The sequence below is a fragment of the Oryctolagus cuniculus genome, chromosome 11 (genome assembly GCF_051225735.1).
Source record: "Oryctolagus cuniculus isolate XC-2025 breed Fujian yellow rabbit chromosome 11, ASM5122573v1, whole genome shotgun sequence".
NCBI classification, from domain to species: domain Eukaryota; kingdom Metazoa; phylum Chordata; class Mammalia; order Lagomorpha; family Leporidae; genus Oryctolagus; species Oryctolagus cuniculus.
The window spans coordinates 21832872-21847501 of NC_142877.1; the positions used below are offsets into that span (position 1 = coordinate 21832872).

Here is a 14630-nt window from a genome sequence, read left to right on the forward strand (position 1 = left end):
GCAAATGCAGGCTCTCATTTGTGGAAACCTCAGGCTCAGGTAAAAGGCAGAGGAGGCAGTAGGCGTGAAGGCGCCTGTGAACAGCATTATCTGCCGGCAGCAGAGCAGTGCACCTGCTGGCCTGGCCCTGCCTCTGACAGGTGTGTGGTCTTCCACTCGTCCGGCACCCAGCTTTCTCGGTCATGTGAAGAAAAGGGTTGGACATCATAAACTTACAAGTCTCTCCCTCCCTTGGCCTTCTGTCATCTCTGCTGGAGGGCTCTGAGAGATGTGCCAGCTCACCCACAGTTTAACTCACACTGGGGGTTTCCCCCGGTTTTGTTTTTGTTTTGAAGATTATTTATTTCAAAGGCAGAGTGACAGAATTCTTCGGCCCACTGGTTCACTCCCCAAATGCCTGGAGCAACCGTGGCTGGGCCAGGCGGAAACCAGGAACCAGAAGCTCCATCCGGATTGCCGACGTGGGTGCAGGGGCCCAAGCACTTAGGCCATCTTCTGCTGCCTTGCCAGGTGCCTTAGCAGGGAGCTGGAACAGAAGTGGAGCAGCTGGGATTCTAACTGGCCTCTGATATGAAATAAGGCATTGCAAGGGTGTAGCTTAACCAGCTGCACCGCAGGCACCACAGTGCCGGCTCCTGGGAGTCCTACTTTTTGTTTGATCTTTGCTGGTGAGGAATGTTGGAGTATTACCTAATAGTGGTTGTGTCTTCATTGTGACTTTTTTCTTTTTCTCTTCCTTCCTTCCTTCTTTTATTTCACAGAGACTCTCAGGGAAAGAGCGAGTGAGCGAGCTCCCATCTGTTAATCATCCCCCATATGCCCATAGCCGAATGGCCAAATGTGCCATAGCCAAGGCTGGGCCAGGCCAAGGCCAAGAGCCTGGAACTCAGTCCAGGTCTCCCTTGTGGATGGCAGGAACTTGAGTCGCCACCTCTCTGGGTTTGTGTTAGCAGGAAGTGGGATTGGAAGCAGAGTAGCTGGGCCTTGAGCCAGGCACGTCCATATGGAGTGTAGGTGTTCTCAGCGTGGCTTACCAGCTGGCGCAGAGAGTGTGCCCAGACTCGGGCTTCCTGCTCATGCGCGCCCTGGGAAGCAGCAGGTGATGGCCCGAGTGGTAGGGTCCTTGCCCCCCTGGCTGGCCTGTGTGGGCATTTAGGGAGTGAGCCAGTGGACGGAGTGCCCTCTCTGCCTCTTAAATATTCTAACATTACAAAAGCAAATACGTTGTGTGCCTTATGGCAAAGGAGAGGTGAACAAAGGCCCAAGTAAGTTCCCCCGGTGCCGGGCCCTGGCATCAGCGGTAATGGCAGTTAGGTGTATGTGTCTGCATCTTTCCCACGTTCTCCGGAACGCAGGGAGCCACACAGGTCCCCACACGTGTTTCTTCCCTGTTGCTCCCTCTTACGGATACTTTTTTCCCCTCGATGTTCAGCAGGCCTGCAGTTGCTACGTACCAGTCTTTGCAGTTGGAAAGATTTCCTGAGATGGTCTCGGGTGGGATTACTGGGACGAGACGTGTGGACGTCACTGCACGCTCCTGTGTGTGCCCTGGCTCGAGCGTTCTGTCGCTCAGTCCCCAGCCTGGCAAATGTTCACACTTCTGCTTTGCTCTTCACTCATTTGGTGAGTGTGAAATAGTTCCTTTAACCTGCATCTTCAGCAATTTTTCATGAGATTAAGAGCTTTAACAATTCTTAATTATTAGTCACTTGTCACTGAACCATTTCCAAATCTTTTGAGATCTTTGTGATTTTTTTTTTTACTTGCTGCTTTTTTGTTTGTTTTTTAAAAAAGATTTATTTGAGAGTCAAAGTTACAGAGAGAGTGGGAGAGACAGAGATCTTCCATCTGCCAGTTCATTCCCCAGATGGCTGCAATAGCCAGAAGCCAGGAGCTTCCTCCGGGTCTCCCACGTGGGTGCAGGAGCCTAAACACTGGGGTCATCTTCTGCTTTTCCAGCAGCACTAGCAGGGAGCTGGAGCAGAAGTGGAGTGGCCAGGACTCAAACTGGCTCGCATATGGGAGGCTGGCACTATAGGCGGCAGCTTTACTTGTTTCACCACAACACCCACCAAGACTTGCTGCCTTAAAAAAAAAATATTTGAAAGGCAGATGACAGAGAATGAGCACTTTTTCACTCCCCAGATGCCCTCAACAGCCAAGACTGGGCATACCAAAGTCAGGAGCCCAGAACTGAATCCGAGTCTCCCACTAGAATGATAGACACTCAAGCAATGCACCTTGGCAGGAAGCTGGATAGAGTGGAGGAACCAGGACTTGAACCAGGCACTCTGAGATGGGATACAGGAATCCCAAGTGGCTGTGTCAAATGCTTCTGTCCTATTTTAACCTTTAAAAATTTTTTATTTGACAGAGTTATAGACAGAGAGAGAGAGAGAGAGAGAGACAGAGAGAAAGGTCTTCCTTCCATTGGGTCACTCCCCAGATGGCCACTATGGCCGGCGCTGCACCGATCTGAAGCCAGGAGCCAGGTGCTTCTTCCTGGTCTCCCATGAGGGTGCAGGGGCCCAAGCATTTGGGCCATCCTCCACTGCCTTCCCGGGCCACAGCAGAGAGCTGGACTGGAAGAGGAGCAACCGGAACTAGAACCTGGCACCCATATGGGATGCCAGTGCCGCAGGCAGAGGATTAACCAAGTGAGCCAAGGCACCGGCCCTTAAAATTTTTTTAATATTTGAAAGTCGGAGAGGGAGAGGCAGAGAGAGAGATGTTCCATCTGCTGGTTCACTTCCCAAATGTCCTTAACAGCCAGGGTTGGGCTAGGCCGAAGCCAGAGCCAGGAGCTCCATGCAGGTCTTCCACCTGGGTGGGAGACCCGGAGACCCGGAGACCTGGGCCACCATCCTCTGCCCTCCCAGGCGCAAAGGCAGGGAGCTGGATCGGAAGTGGAGCAGCCAGAACCCGAACCGATGCACACGTGGGATACCGATGCCACAGGCAGTGGCTTTGCCTGCAGCACCACAGTGCCAGCTCCTGTTTTAACCATTTTTAAGTGGCATTAAGCACATTGACTTTGTCCTGCAACCATTGCTACCATCCTCTTTCACTTTCTCAGACTAAAATTCTGTAACCATTAACCCTGACCTCTTCATTCTCCCTGCCTCTGACTGCTGGTAACCTCTTTTCTGCGTTCTTACATTTGACTATTGTAGGTAACTTTTTTTTTTTTAAACAAATGGATGGTACTTTTTTTTTTTTTAATTGATTCCTTTATTTGAGAGGCAGAGAAAGGGATCAATCTTCTATCCACTGGTTTACTCTCCAAATGGTTGCAATGGCCAAGACTGGGCATGCTTAAGCTAGGAGCCAGCAACTCCATTGTGGTCTCCCATGTGGGTAGCAGGGACCCAAGTACTTGGGCCGTTTTCTGCTGCTTTCCCAGGTGCCTTAGCAGGGAGCTGAATCAGAAACTGAGCAGGGCTGGCGCTGTGGTGTAGTGAGTAAAGCTGCTGCCTGTAGTGCCAGCATCCCATATGGGCGCCAGTTTGAGTCCCAGCTCTCTGCTATGGCCTGGGAAAGCAGTAGAAGATGGCCCAAGTCTTTGGGCCCCTGCATCCTCATGGGAGACCTGGAGGGAAGCTGCTGGCTTCTGCCTGGCCCAGCCCTGGTCTTTGCATTCATTGGGGGAGTGAACCAGCAAATGGAAGACTTCTCTTTCTGTCTTTCTCTCCTCCTGTCTGCTTCTACCTCTCTCTAACTCTGCCTTTTCAAATAAATAAATAAATCTTTTTTTAAAAACAAACAGCTGGGACTTGCCCTGGCACCCTGATACGGGATGCGAGTGTTGCAAGTGGTGGCTTAACCGTTGTGCCACAGTGCTGGCTCCTATAGGAAGTTTAGGTAAATAGAACCACATGATATTTGCCCATTTGTGACTGGCTTCTTTCACTTAGCGTGTGTTTTCCAGGCTCATCCACGTTAGAGTGTGTGTTAGAATTTCATTCCTTTTTCAGGCTAGAAATTCTCTATGCATTTACCACTTTCTGGCTGTTCGCTCGTCCAGCAGTGCACACTGGGGCTGCCCCCACCTTGGGGCTGTTGTGAGGACTGGGAGTGTGAACGTCTGTGTGCGAGTGTTTGTGTTCCTGTTTTCAGTTCTTTTTGGCGTATACCCAGAAGGCGTTGCTCCATTGTCTCTCAGCTTTCAGTATTGCAACTGGGAAGTCCCCAGTCTTTCTGTTGACTGAGCGTCTGTATGTGACCCACTTTTTCTTCTCTAGAACTTTCTAGAATCTGTCCTCAGTGGATGGGCATTTCTTGATGATTCACCCTGATAGCAGCTTTCTGCATTGTGCTGGGAGCCCAGTGGGGACAGGGCTGAGGGCTCAACCAGCAGCAGAACGAGTTCATGCCTGCCGGGCCAAAGTGCGCACAGGAGTGCCTCCTCGCTCAGTTGCGGGTCACTTCTCCCCTCCTGTGCCTGATGCCTGCCTCCCTCTGCCGCCTTCCAGAGCACCTTACTGGGGAAGGGGCTGTGGCCCAGCAGGTGGAGCCACCGTTTGTGACGCCAGCATCCCACGTCGGAGTGCCTGGTATGAGTGAGTCTTGGCTCCTCTGCTTCTGACCAGCTCTCTGGTTGTGTGCCTGGGAAGCAGCAGATGGTAGCTGAGGTTCTTGGACCCCTGCCACCCACATGGGAGACTGGGATGGAATTCCAGGCTCCCGGCTCCAGAAGCCCGGCCCAGCCCTGGCCACTGTGACCTTTTAGGGAGTGAACCAGTGGATGAAAGATGGAGATTCTCTTACTCTCTTTCTCTGTCTCTGTCTCTCTCTCTGCCTTTCAAATAAATAAATAAAGGCAAAGTGCTAAGTAGACAAAGAGCTACTCCATCCGCTGGTTCACTCCTGAAATGCCTGCAGCAGCCGAGTCTAGACTGGGCTGAAGTCGGGGTCCAGGAGCTCCATCCCAGGGTCTCAGGTGCGAAGCGGGGGTCCGAGTACTTGAGCCATCTTGCGCTGCTTTTCCAGGACTCAGAGCAGCGCTCTGATATGGCATGCTCGCGTCATAGGCAGCAGCTTAACCTCCTGCACCGCAACGCCGGCGTCTCCGGTAGCCCAGTTAGGTGCCTGCGGTGAGGCAGGGTCTTCAGTTCTTTCCTCGATGGCCTCCTCGTGGTCCTAACACCCTCAATTGACGAGTCTGCCTTTCTCCAGCCGGTTCATCCAACACCAAATACAGAACTTGTGAGTCTGCTCCCGAGGTTGCTGTCTCCCTTTTTAAAGTTAATTTATTTGAAAGGCCGCGTGACAGAGTGAGAGGTCCTCCCCCCTGGCTCACTCCCAGGTGCCCTCCACAGCCGGGGCTGGGTCAGGGGAATGCTGGGCAGAGGTGGTGACGCAGTACTTGGGTTCCTGCCACCCACGTGGGTGGGAAGCCTGCATCGAGTTCTGGGTTCCTGCCGTTAGCCTGGCCCAGCTCCCGATGTGAGAGCTTTTGAGGAGTGAAGCAGCCACGGGAGAGCGCTCTCTAAGTTTTTTAAAGATTTGTTTATTTGAAAGGCCGAGTTATAGAGAGGGAGAGACACAGAGAATGAGGGAGAGAGAGAGTGAGCAAGCTTCCATCTGCTGGTTCACTCCCCAAATGGCTGTAACAGCCGGCTGGGCCAGGCCAAAGCTGAGAACTGGGAACTGCGACTGATTTTCCCACATGGGTGCAGGGACCCAAGCCCTTGAGCCATCCTCCGGTGCTTTAGGCGGGGAGCTGGCTGGGAAGCAGAGCAGCTGGGACTGGAGCCAGAGCCCACGTGGGATGCCGTTGTCGCAGGCAGAGGCGTAACAGACTGGCCACAAGCTACACGGGTATCCTAATAGGTAGGCTAACTGCTAGGCCAAAGGCCCACCTCTGCATTTTTAGATACATGAGTTATACTTCTGTTTATAAAATCACCATCACTGTGGCCCCGTAACGTCCACACGAAAGAGTTCCCCGCCAGGCTGGGAGAGTGGGATGAGCCTGCGATCCTGGGTGGGAGTCTGGTCTGGGGACCAAGAGTTTGAGGAGAGGATGGGAAACAGTGCGTGAGGGCGTAGGACCAGGATGGGAGAAGTCGTATTCAAGAACCAAGGATGAGATTCCTGAAAGTGGTGCGGAGCGCTTGCTGAGTGAATGAACAGACTCTTTGGTCCTACTGGGAAGGGAGGGCCAAGCGGAGGCCACCCTCAGTGTCCAGCTCAGTGGAGGAGGAGGGATGGCCTCTGCAGACACAGAGCATCTTGGGAGGGGCAGCCCTTCCTCTGTAACCCCTCCCTCCGACGCTCTCCTGCCCCGTCTGAGGGTTGGGAGATCAAGCAGGTGCAGGAGTCTGACCCCCCTGTTTTAACTCTGTTTCCTAGAGGTGTGGTCCTCCATGGGCTGCTCTATCCCTTTGAGCCCCAACTGCTTCACTATAAAGCGTGGATGATATCCTGTTTATCTGCAATACTTGAATACTTTAAACAGTATTCAAGCTAAGTACTTGAGCTATTACTGCCGCCTTCCAGGGTGTGCATTGCAGGAAGCTGGAGACAGGAGCTGGAGTGAGGAAGTGAAGCAGAGGAAGTGGAGCCTCAGAGAGGTTGAATCTCTTGCCTCATGCTATCCTGCAGCGTAGTGGAGCACCACAGATTCGCACCAGGGTTACTGGTCCCAGAGCCCACACCCTCTCCCATGCAGGTGTTTTAGTAGGAGCTCTTTTGAGTTTTGTGACTCTGGAGATACGATCCTGACTGCCAGCCACTTTATTGTCTTAGAGACACTTCAGAATGCCTTCAGATGGCACCCTTTCTCTCCTTCAACATCATGCAGCCTCCACAATGTTATTTGAACTCTGGAAAGTGGCTCTTTAGAAGATGAGGTGTGAGAGACGTTACTTTCCATGAACAAGAAGCTGGATTACAAGAAGGAGCAGAAAAACACAGAGTGGAGAAGGCGGCACACTGACCGTCTCTGAAGGGAAGTCGCCGCGATGGAGATACTGTGGAGGAATGAGCGGTGATTCCAGTTTTGGTTCTGGCTGTGGATTATGAAGCGTGACATCTATGCTGGATGTTTTTCTATTAGTTTTTGTGAATAGCCTTGACCCACTAAGGTTCATTGTGCATTGTAGGACTGGAAAGCTAAAAGTTTTGTTTCCCAGTTTACCGCATCAGCAAGTTCTTGGTCTATATTTTCCCACTGTGAGGCATGTGTACGAGTTTGGGAAAGCAGAAGAGAAAGGAGTCACTGATCTCCGGTCGCCCTGGCAGGAAGATGGGTGAACATCAGCAGTTGACAGAAATGAGGTTTTGCACCAAAGGCCCTGTACAGCTTCCTTAGTAGTAGCCATTCTGATACTAATGGGACTGTCTTGGGGTTCTTTTTTTCTTTTCATTTTTTATTTATATAAGGTGAACAAATTTCATGTGTTTCATAAATACAGATTTAGGAGCACAGTGATACTTCTCACCCTGCTCTCCCTCCCACCCATGTTCCCACTCTCCCTCCTCATTCCTTTCTTTTTCTTTTAATTTTCAGTTTATTGTATAATCATAAGCTTAACCGCAAAAAAAAAAAAAAAAGTATTCAAAAGGCAGAGTGATGGGGGTGGGGAGAGCGAGCTAGTGAGTACTTCCATCTGCTGGTTCATTCCCCAGATGGGCCTATCAGCCAGAGCTGGGCCAGGCTGAGGCCAAGAGCCTAGAACTCCGTCCAGGTCTCCGATGTGGGTGGCAGGGACTGGAGCGCTTGGGCCATCATCCACTGCCTTCCCAGGTGCATTAGAAGACGCTGGATCAGAAGCAGAGTACAATGTACATGTACATGTACCATGTACAATGCGGGTGTCCCAGAGTTCTATCCAGCACCACAATGCCGGCCCTGCCACCTTCTTGGTTTTTTTCTTATTTAAAAAATTCTAAATTTATTGATTTGAAAGGCAGAGGAAGAGAAATATTTTCCATCCTCTGATTGAATCCCCAGATACCTGTAACGGGGCTTATTGCAGGATCAGGCCCAAATCCAGGAGCCTGGAACTCCGCTGTGACTCCCACATGAGTAGCAGGCACCCATGCACTGGAACCGTTACCTGCTACCTCCCAGGGTTCGCATCGGCAAGAAACTAGAATTGGAAATGAGCCAGGACTTGAACCTCGACACTCTGATGTGGGCGTCCCCAGCAGCCTCCGGACAGCTGCACCAGGTGCTCACCCTGGTTTGCCCCCTCTGTAGTAGCTGTGTCCTGCAGTTTCCCTGCTGCCCTGTACAAGCGCTCATGTCGTGGGTGAAGAGATGTGCAGGCTGTGGCTCTCAGTACTCCACACTGGAAAATGTACGTTCTGGAGGGCTCCAGGGGCCTGGGACTCTGGGCTCCTTGACAGGACAGTTCAGCATCTTAGAGCTAGAGGCACCTGTCCGCTAGGGGGACCTTAGAGGTCTCTAAGGGGTGATTGGCGTCTGTGCTGGGAACCCTGTCTGGAATTGGCTGCGTGATCTTGGGCGACCCCTAATGGCGAAGTGTAGCAACACATGACATCTCCACAGGATGCACTGTGCAGCTTGTGTCAGGTTTCATTGTTTTTTTTTTGTTTGTTTTTTGGTGGGGGCTTTTGCTGTAGTTACAATACTGTATGTATTTGCCAACAAATTCAGTATGTTTTATTATGTACAGACTAAATATTCTTTTTTTAAAAATTTATTTTATTTACTTGAAAAAGTTAAAGGAGCTAGTACTGTGGTGTAGCGGGTAAGGCTGCCACCTGCAGTGCCAGCATCCCATATGGGTGCCGATTTGAGTCCCGGCTGCTCCACTTCCGATCCAGCTCTCTGCTATGGCCTGGGAAAGCAGTAGAAGATGGCCCAAGTCCTTGGATCCCTGTACTCATGTGGGAGACCCAGAGGAAGCTCCTGGCTCCTGGCTTTGGATCGGCACAGCTCTGGCTGTTGCGGCCAATTGGTGTGTGAACCAGTGGATGGAAGACCTCTCTCTCTCTCTGCCTTTCCTTTTCTCTGCCTCTCCTTCTCTCTCGGTGTAACTCTGACTTTCAAGTAAATAAATAAATCTTAAATAACAACAAAACACAGAGTTACGGATAGAGATAAAGCAAGAAAGAGAGAGGTCTTTCCATCTGCTGGTTCGCTCCCCAAATGGCCACAACTGCCAGAGCTGAGCCAAGAGCCTCCTCTGGGTCTCCATGTGGGTGCAGGGACCCAAGCACTCTGAGCATCCTCCACTGCTTTCCCAGGCCATGGCAGAGAGCTGGATTGGAAGTGGAACAGCCAGGACTTGAACTGGTGCCCATATGGGATGCCGGCACTGCGGGCTGGGGTTTTAACCCACTGTGCCACAGCGCCGGCCCCAGATTGAATTTTCTTCATTCCAACATGCTGGGGACCAGAATGTTTCAAATTCTAGATTTTTTTGATTTTGCAATATTTTCAAACATACAATGAGATATATTGGGAATGAGACCCAAATGTAAAAATTAACTTATGTTTCATACATAGTGTATTCATATAGGCTGAAGGTAATTCTGTAGATTTTTATTTCACCTGCCTGCTTTAAAACTTTTGTAAATTTTTCTTTTAATATTTATTTATTTTATTTATTTGAAGGGTAGAATTAGATAGAGGGATGGGGGAAGAGAGAGAGATCTTTCATCTGCTGGCTCACTCCTCAGATGGCCGCAACAGGCAGGACTGGGCCAGGCCAAAGCCAGGAGCCAGGAGCTTTTTCCGGGTCTCCCATGTGGGTGCAAGGGCTCCCTGCTTTCCCAGGCCATTAGCAGGGAGCTGGATCGGAAGTGAAGCAGCTGAGATTCCAACCGGTGCCCATATGAGATGCCAGTGCTGTAGGCCGCAGCTTAACCTGTTACGGCACAGCTCTGGCCCCTCTAAATTATTTCTAAAAAAAATTTTTACTTGAAAGGGAGATAGAAACAGAGAAAGAGATGGAGAGATATTCCATCTGCTGGTTCATTCTCTCAAATGCCTTTAGCAGCCAGGGCTGGGCCAGGCCAAAGCCCCCAGAACCAGGAACTCCATCTGGCTCTCCTGTGTGGGTGGCAGGAAAATAAGCACTTGGGACATTATCTGCTACCTTCCCAAGTGCATCTGCAGGAAGCAGCACTGGGAGCGTGGAGTAGCCAGGACTGGAACCAGACCCTTAGAAATGGGATGCGGGCAGCCTGACCCACTGTACCATCATACCTGCTCCTAAGCTAGTTTTTGCTAAAGGGAGAGAGAGAGAGAGAGAGAGAGTGAGGCTGTTCTGTGCTTCACTTCCTAAATTGCTACAGTGGCTAGGAGGGGGCTGGGAGGGGGCTGGGGCTGCGGCTGCGGCTGAGAGCCAGGAAGTCCATCCAGTCTCCCACATGGGTGGCAAGGACTCGGGTGTTTGAGACAACATCTTTTGCTCTCTGGGTGTGTTAGAGGAAGCCGTATCAGAAACAGAGTTCTTAAGACTTAAATAGGTGCTCCGACACAGGATGCGGGTGATCCAACTGAAGTCTTTTTTTTTTTTAAGCATTTATTTGAAAGGCAGAGTTAGGGATCTCCCATCCTCCGGTTCGCTCCCCAGATGGCCACAACAGCCAGGGCTGGGCCAGGCTGAATCCAGGAGCTTTCTCTGAGTCCCCCACATGAGTGGCAAGGGGCCCAACTACTTGGGCCGTCGTCTTCTGTTTTTCTCGGCGTGTTGGCAGGGAGCTGGACCAAAAGTGGGGCAGCTGGGACGTGAAGTGGCACCCATATGGATGCTGGTGTTCAAGGCAATGGCTTAACCCGCTACACCACAATGCCGGCCTCTCAACTGATGTCTTAATTACTATTAATGTCTTAGTGCCCACCCCTGAATGAATTTTAAGTCAAATTAATGAAAGGATAAATGTGTATTTGGGTCATTTCTAAGGGAGATATAAAATTGCACGACTGGCTATGAAGCATCGTGTTAATGTGTGTGTGCCTTTCTTTTCTACCTCAGAGTAGCTGTACTTTGGGGTCATGTTAACAACAGTGTTCCCTCTGTACTTTAGGAATGTAGAGAGGTGATGTGTGTGGCTCTGTTAGGTGGATTATGTTGGTTGTGCTTTGCTGATCAGCTGATACATTTGCACATGACAGTTTTCTGCGAGATAAAATTTGGTTAAAAGTTATAGTTGCTGTGGATGATTAAGACCACACTGAGGGGGCCGATGCTGTGGCGTAGCAGGTAAAGCCGCTGCCTGCAGTGCCGGCATCCCATATGGGTGCCAGTTTGATTTCCGGCTGCTCTACTTCGGATCCAGCTCTCTGCTGATAGTCTGGGAAAGCAGTAGAAGATGGCCCAAGTCCTTGGGCCCCTGCACCCATGTGGGAGACCTGGAAGCAACTCCTGGCTTCAGATCAGTGTAGCTCTGGCCGTTGCAGCCATCTGGGGAGTGAACCAGTGGATGGAAGACCTCTCTCTCTGCCTCTCCTTCTCTCTCTGTGTAACTCTGCTTTCAAGTAAATAAATAAATCTTAAAAAAAAAAAAAAAAAAAAAAAGACCACACTGAGGAGGAGCCGATGTGACACAGCTGGTGTCCCGTGTTGGAGCTCTGGTTTCTCACCCAGCTCGCCGCTAATGCACCTGGGAAGGCGGTACATGGTGGCCCAAGTGCTTGGACTCCTGCCACCACATGGGAGACCAGGATGGAGCTCCCGGTTCCTGCCTTTGGCCTGGCCCACCCCAGCCATAGCAGCCGTTGGGGGAGTGAACCAACAGATTGGAGATCTTTCTGTGTGTCTCCTTCTCTATGTCATCTGCCTTTCTAATAAATAAATCTTAGTCTATAACAGGAATGATATCAATATCCGACTGTATCAGTCACTGTGACAGGTCTTTGAACCAGACAGTAGCTTGTCTACAGGGAAGCATCTGATGTTTCTACAAAGTCGAAGTAAAAACACAAATATGGAAAGTAATAAAAGACTTCGAGTATTTTTTTTGCCTTGATGTATAGTACATGCAGATAACTGGTCTAGAAGTTTGTCAGAATTTTAGAAAAGCTTATTGAGTTTCAATAAATTTATTAAAAAAGCTTGTGAAGGGGTTGGCGGTGTGTCACAGTGGGGTAAGCTACCACCTTTGACACCAAAATCCCATTTGGGCGCCAGTTCAAGTCCCAGCTGCTCCACTTCCGATCCAGATCCCTGCTTATGTGCCTGGGAAAGCAGTGGAGGAGACACAGTACTTGGGCCTCTGACCTATGTGGGAGTGAACCAGTGGATGAAAGACTTCTCTCTCTCTCCACCCACCCCATCCCTCCCTCCCTCCCTCCCTCCCTCTCTCCCTCTCTCTCTCCCTAACTCTGCCTTTCAAGTAAATATTAAAAAAACAACAACTTAATACTGTGAAATGTCACATTAAATGATTGTTTTGTTTCATCTACTTGAAAGGCAGGGGGTGGGGAAGGGCGGCCAAGATCTTCTATCCAGTGGTTGACTTCCCAAATGCCTATAGCAGCCAGAGCTGGGCCAGGCTGAAGCCAGGAGCCAGGAACGCCATCCTGGTTTCCCAAGATGGCAGGAACCCAACTCCTTCAGCCGTTGCCTGATGCCTCTCAAGGTGTGAGTTAGCAAGAAGCTGGAATCATGAGCAGAGTTGGGAACCCTGGCACTCCGATATGGGATGGGGCATTCCAAGTGATGTCTTTTTTTTTTTTTTCCCAGTGTTTATTTTCATCTACTTGAAATAGAGAAAGATATAAGGAAAAAGGAAGGAAGGAAAGAAATAAAAGAAAAAGATCTTCGATTTGCTGGGTCTCTCTAAATGCTTGCAGCAGGCAGGGCTGGGCGAGACTGAAGCCAGGAGCCCAGAATCCCTTCCAGGTCTCCCGTGGAGGTGGCAGAGACTCCCAGGTGCAGTAGCAGGAAGCTGGCTCAGAAGGACCACAGCTGGGACTCCAGTGGCATTATGATGTGGGATTTGTAAGGCAGAGTTAGAGAGAGGAGAGAGCTTCCATCCACTGGTCACTCTCCACCTGGCAGCAATGGTCGGTGCTGGGCCAGGCCAAGCTAGGAACCTGGAACTCCATCCAGGTCTCCCGCTTGGCCATCTTACACTGCTTTCCCAGGTGCATCAGCAGGGAGTTGGATTGGAAGTGGCACAGCTGGGACTTGAACTGGTGCTCATGGGATGCCAGTGTTGTAGGGGGCAGCTTAACCCACTGTGCCACAATATTTGCCACTAGAGTAGTAAGTCTTGTTTATTATCATGGCATCATAATGTTTCTTGATTTTTCAAAAGGGAAGTCTTCTTCCTTCCTTCCTTCCTTTCTTTCTTCTTTTTTTTTTTTTTTTTGGACAGGCAGAGTGGACAGTGAGAGAGAGAGACAGACAGAGAAAAAGGTCTTCCTTTGCCATTGGTTCACCCTCCAATGGCCGCCGCGGCTGGCACGCTGCGGCCGGCGCACCGTGCTGATCTGATGGCAGGAGCCAGGTGCTTTTCCTGGTCTCCCATGGGGTGCAGGGCCCAAGCACTCGGGCGACCCTCCACTGCACTCCCTGGCCACAGCAGAGAGCTGGCCTGGAAGAGGGGCAACCGGAACAGAATCCAGCGCCCCGACCGGGACTAGAACCCGGTGTGCCGGCGCCGCTAGGTGGAGGATTAGCCTTGTGAGCCACGGCGCCGGCAAGTCTTCTCTATTCTTTTTAGAAGTTGACATGGTGATTTGTGGGTCTTATTTCTTTTTAAAGATTTTATTTATTTATTTATTTGAGAGGTAGAGTTAGAGAGGGAGAGACAGACAGAAAGGTCTTCCTTCCGTTGGTTCACTCCCCAAATGGCCGCAATTGCTGGAGCTGTGCCGATCCGAAGCCAGGAGCCAGGCGCTTCCTCCTGGTCTCCCATGTGGGTGCAAGGCCCAAGCAATTGGGCCATCCTCCACTGCTCTCTCAGGCATAGCAGAAAGCTAGATTGGAAGAGGAGCAGCCAGGACTAAAACCGGTGCCCATATGAAATGCCGGCACTGCAGGCAGAGGATTAACCTACTGTGCCACGGTGCTGGCCCCGATTTGTGGATTTTTACTCTTCTCTATTTTTTTTTTTTTTTTTTGACAGGCAGAGTGGATAGTGAGAGAGAGAGAGACAAAGAGAAAGGTCTTCCTTTTGCCGTTGGTTCACCCTCCAATGGCTGCCGTGGCTGGCGTGCTGCGGCCGGCGCACCGCGCTGATCCGATGGCAGGAGCCAGGTACTTATCCTGGTCTCCCATGGGGTGCAGGGCCCAAGCACTTGGGCCATCCTCCACTGCCTTCCTGGGCCACAGCAGAGAGCTGGCCTGGAAGAGGGACAACTGGGACAGAATCCGGCGCCCCAACCTGGACTAGAACCCGGTGTGCCGGCGCCGCTAGGTGGAGGATTAGCCTATTGAGCCACGGCACCGACCTCTTTATTTTTTTTAAAACATTCATATTCATTCTCTCTCTCTCTCTCAGATTTTTGGGGCCAGCGCCATGGCTCACTTGGGCCATCTTCCACTGCTTTCCCAGGCTGTGAGCAGAGAGCTGGATCGAAAGTGGAGCAAATGGGGCTCGAACTCAACACAGGGGATGCCGGCACTGCAGGCAGAGGCTTAACTCCACCACAGTGCTGGCCCCTCTATGTATTCTTTAAGATAATATTTTTCAAAAAGAAT

The 14630-nt window shown here is 50.8% G+C and overlaps 1 pseudogene across 1 annotated transcript in view; it reads left to right on the top strand.

Moving 5' to 3' along the window:
* LOC138844309 (5'-AMP-activated protein kinase subunit gamma-1 pseudogene) overlaps window positions 1-14630 on the top strand; it is a 55415-nt pseudogene that overhangs the window by 874 nt on the left and 39911 nt on the right. The gene's annotated exons all lie outside the window — the stretch shown is intronic.